The sequence below is a fragment of the Marmota marmota genome, unplaced genomic scaffold (genome assembly GCF_001458135.2).
Source record: "Marmota marmota marmota unplaced genomic scaffold, marMar, whole genome shotgun sequence".
Classification (NCBI taxonomy): Eukaryota; Metazoa; Chordata; class Mammalia; order Rodentia; family Sciuridae; genus Marmota; species Marmota marmota.
In genome coordinates, this window is record NW_026000068.1 from 24,992,646 (window position 1) to 24,996,788 (window position 4,143).

Below are 4,143 nucleotides of genomic sequence, written 5' to 3' on the forward strand. Positions count from 1 at the left end.
CCTCCACTGGGCTTCTGTCTCCCAAAATATACTCTGAATCCCGTGAGAACTCAAGGGGAACTCAGGCAGCAGGATACGCCCTATTCCCAGCAGGAATAATCTTAAACCTTAAACCTGGAACCTAAACTGGGAACGCCCTAAACACGATTATCTTAAACCGGGAACACCCTAATCCGCCTTGGTCCTTGAGCAAGGTCACCTACATTCAATGTCACTGCAACATGGGGTACGCTGGCAAGGAAATTGTCATACCTACTTGGCTAATGGCTCCCAGCACCTGACTCTTTTTTTGTATTTTATTTAGAGACAGTGTCTTGCTGAGCTGCTTAGAGCCTCACCAAGTTGCTGAGGATGCCTTTGAACTTGCATTCCTTCTAATCTTTTTAAAAATGTATTTTAGATCCTTACATTTTACTTATATGTGTAAGTTTTCACTACTTTATTAATGACTTCATCAGATAATAACTTGTCATCTGGGTAAGTACTGAGTGGGTATGGGGATTTCACCTAGCTGCAATTTACTACTGAGCTACATCCCCAACCCTTTTTAAAATTTTTTAGACAGAGTCTCACTAAGGGTCTTGCTAAGTTACTGAGGCATACCTATAACTTCACCTCCTGTGTCAGTCTCCTGAGCTGCTGGAATTACAGGCAAATGCCACTGCACCTGGCTTCAACTTTAAGTAAATGGTTACACTAAAGTCATTTCAAGAGAAAATGGAAGGCACTGGTGGGGACATAATTCTGAATGGATAGGAGGATGTACCTCATATTATAGCCTAGGATGTGGTAGGAACAGCTGGATATAAAGTATGATTTAAGGCATCTTTAAAGATATATTGCGCTGAAATAAGTGTTGCATAAAACAAATGAAACATTTTGTATTGCTTAAGACAGTGGAGAAAGCTGATTATTGTTGAAGCTTGGTGATGGATATATGGGTGTTTATTAGAGTAGTCTCTTTAATTTTGCATGTCTGAAAATTTCCATAATAAAAAGGTAAAGAAAGTAGATTTGGCTGATACATCTAAGATGTTGAATATTATAATTTTTTAAAATGTATATACTAGGACTGGGGATTTAGCTCAGTGGTAGAGGCTTGTCTAGCTAGACAAAGGGTTCAATTCCCAGCACCAAAAAAATATATACACACACACACACACACACACACACACGAGATAAACCTAAAAACCTAAGTACAGATAGAAGTCTTTTAGATACTAAAGAGAGAGTTGGTGAAAATTCATGACAATGATTGAAACTGCATATGCCATTTATTTTGATTTTTTTTCATAATATACATTTTACCAATATAATTATGATCATTTACATTGTTTTTTGTTTTTTTTTTTTTGGAGAGGGGATGCTGGAGATTGAACTCAAAGGACTCAACCCCTGAGCCACAACCCCAGCCCTATTTTGTATTTTATTTAGAGACAGGGTCTCCCTGAATTGCTTAGTGCATCGCTTTTTCTGAGGCTGGCTTGGAACTCAATATTCTCCTGCCTCAGCAGCCTCAGGCACTGGGATTCCAGGCTTGTGTCACCACACCGAGCAACATTTTTGACATCTATTATGTTCAAGGTACAGTCCCTAGTTGACTGATCTAAGAGAGGGAGACACTTTTGGGAGAGTTCTGAATGATAGTGTCTGTCTAGAAGAGAAAGCATTATGAAGTGATATGTAGAAAGACTAGTAGGGGACAGAAAGCCAGGGGAAAAAGATGAACTGTGCTCACAAGTGATGTGATTATCTGTGTATGTAGAAAATCTGATGGAATCTTAAAAAAAAACAAACAGAAATAAGTGAACTACTTTAGTAGGGTTTCAGTATATAATATCACAATACAAAAATTGTAGTTCTATATATTAGCAACAATCAATCACCATTGAAATTTTTCAAAAAGCATTTATTGTAGTGCAGTGGTTTGAATGTGGTTTGTCAACCCAATGTTCTTGTGTTAGAGGCTTGGTCCTCAGTGATGTGGTAGAGGTGATGTATTTGGGGCAATTGGGAGGTCCTTAGGTCACTGGGAGTATGCCCTAAAAAAAAGGATTAGTAGTTCTCATGGGACCCTGAGTTATTTTTGGCAGAGTAGGTTATTTAAAAGCCTAAACCTGATCCTTGAATTGCTCACTGGCTTCCTGTCTTGTGATGTTATCTCTCACTCTTACACGTGCTTCTGCCATGATACCATCTACTATTAGGACCTCACCAGAGACAGAACCAGTGGGGCCACCAGATCTTGGACTTTCAGCCTCCACAACTATAAGCTAAATAAGTTCCTTTTTTTATACCCAGCTTCAGGTATTTTGTCACAGTGATTAAAAATGGACTAATACAAGTAGCATCGACCAATATTAGTTTATGGAGAAATTTGGCAGAAAGATATGGAAGACCTGCATATTGAAAAGTACAAATCTGTCTACAGATTCAATGCAATCTCAATAAAAATCCTAGCAGTTATTTTTTTTCTCTGCTGTGCAACACACTTCAGTTCCAGCAGCCTAATGACACAGAGGCCAGGCAATGGTTCGGGGTCACAGTTGGCTCTAGCATAGGACACTATAAGAGGCCCAGGGGGATGGGCCTCCTAGCAAGATATTTTGTGGACATTGAGCAACTGATTCTATAGTTTATGTAGAGAGGGGAAAGATCCAAAATAATCAACACAATTTTTTTTTTTTTGTGTGTGTGTGTGTGTGTGTGTGTGATACTGGGATTGAACCCAAGGACACTTTGCCACTAAGCCACATGCTCTGTCCTTTTTTAGATTTTTTTTTTTTTGAGACAGGGTCTCACTAATTTGCTGAGGTTGGCCTTGAACTTGCAATCCTCCTGCCTCCACCTCCCAAATCCTTCAGATTATAGGCATGTATGACAGCATCCAGCTCTAACATAGTCTTTAAGGAGAACAACAAAGCTATAGGACTGATATCACTGGACTTAAAGATATACAGTAGTCTCTTCTTATCTGCAAGGGATATGCTCCAAGACCCCAGCAGATCTCTGAGACCACAGGTAGTACTGAACCTTATACACAGTATGGTTTTTCCTTTACATATATATCTGTGATATAGCTTAATTTATGTTAGACACTATAAGAGGCTAACAATGATAACAAATAATAAACTGAATGATGATAATAATATACTATAAAAAAAGTTATGTGAATTGGGTCTCTTTCAAATTCGCTTATTGTTCTCTATTTCCCTTCTTGTGATGATGTGAGATATGATGCCTACATGGTGAGATGAAATGAGGTGAATAATGTAGGCATTGTGATGCAGCATTGAGCTACTACACAAGGGTTACTTGAACACAAGCACTGAGATACTGCAATAGTCGATGTGATAATCCAGACAGCTACTGAGTGACTAACAAATGGTAGTGTAATGTATATATACTGTGGATATGCTGGACAAAAGAATGATTCATATCTTGAGCAGAATGCAGTAGGACAGCACAAGATTTCATCATGCTACTCAGAATGACATATAATTTAAAACTTATAAGTTATTTATTTCTGGAATTTTCCATTTAATATGTTCAGATGGTGGTTGACTATGGATAACTGAAACTGTGGAAGGTGAAACTGCAGGTAAGGGGGAAATGTTGAACTATAAAGCCACAGTAACCAAGACAGTATGGCATTGATGAAACAATATACAAATAGATCTTTGGACAGAATAAAATTTTCAGAAATAGACCCACATAAATATATTTGACTTATCTTTGACAAAGGAGAAAAATCAATACAGAGGAGAAAAGACTGTCTTTTCCATAAATGGTGCTGGAACAACTGGATATCCACATGCAAAAAAAAATAATAATAATAATCTGGCCACAGACCTTATACCCTTCACAAAACTTAACTCAAAATAGATGTAAAACACAGAACTATAAAACCCCTAGAAGAAGGTGGGTGTGATAGCACATATCTATAATCCCAACGGCTTGGGAGGCTGAGGCAGGAGGATTGCAAGTTCAAAGCCAGCCTCAGCAAAAGTGAGGTGCTAAGCAACTCAGTGAGACCCTGTCTCTAAATAAAACACAAAATAGGACTGGGGATGTGGCCCAGTGGCAAGTGCCCCTGAGTTCAATCCTTGGTACCAAAAAAAAAAAAAAAAAAAAAAAAAAACC

The 4,143-nt window shown here is 38.3% G+C and overlaps 1 protein-coding gene and 1 non-coding gene across 5 annotated transcripts in view; one reads left to right on the forward strand and one right to left on the reverse strand.

The window, feature by feature from the left end:
* Nexn (nexilin F-actin binding protein) overlaps positions 1-4,143 on the forward strand; it is a 48,957-nt gene that overhangs the window by 14,075 nt on the left and 30,739 nt on the right. The window lies entirely within an intron of this gene.
* On the reverse strand, positions 2,478-2,610 carry LOC125620030. The gene has a single exon (XR_007351611.1). It is a non-coding gene; the product is annotated as a small nucleolar RNA SNORA42/SNORA80 family (small nucleolar RNA).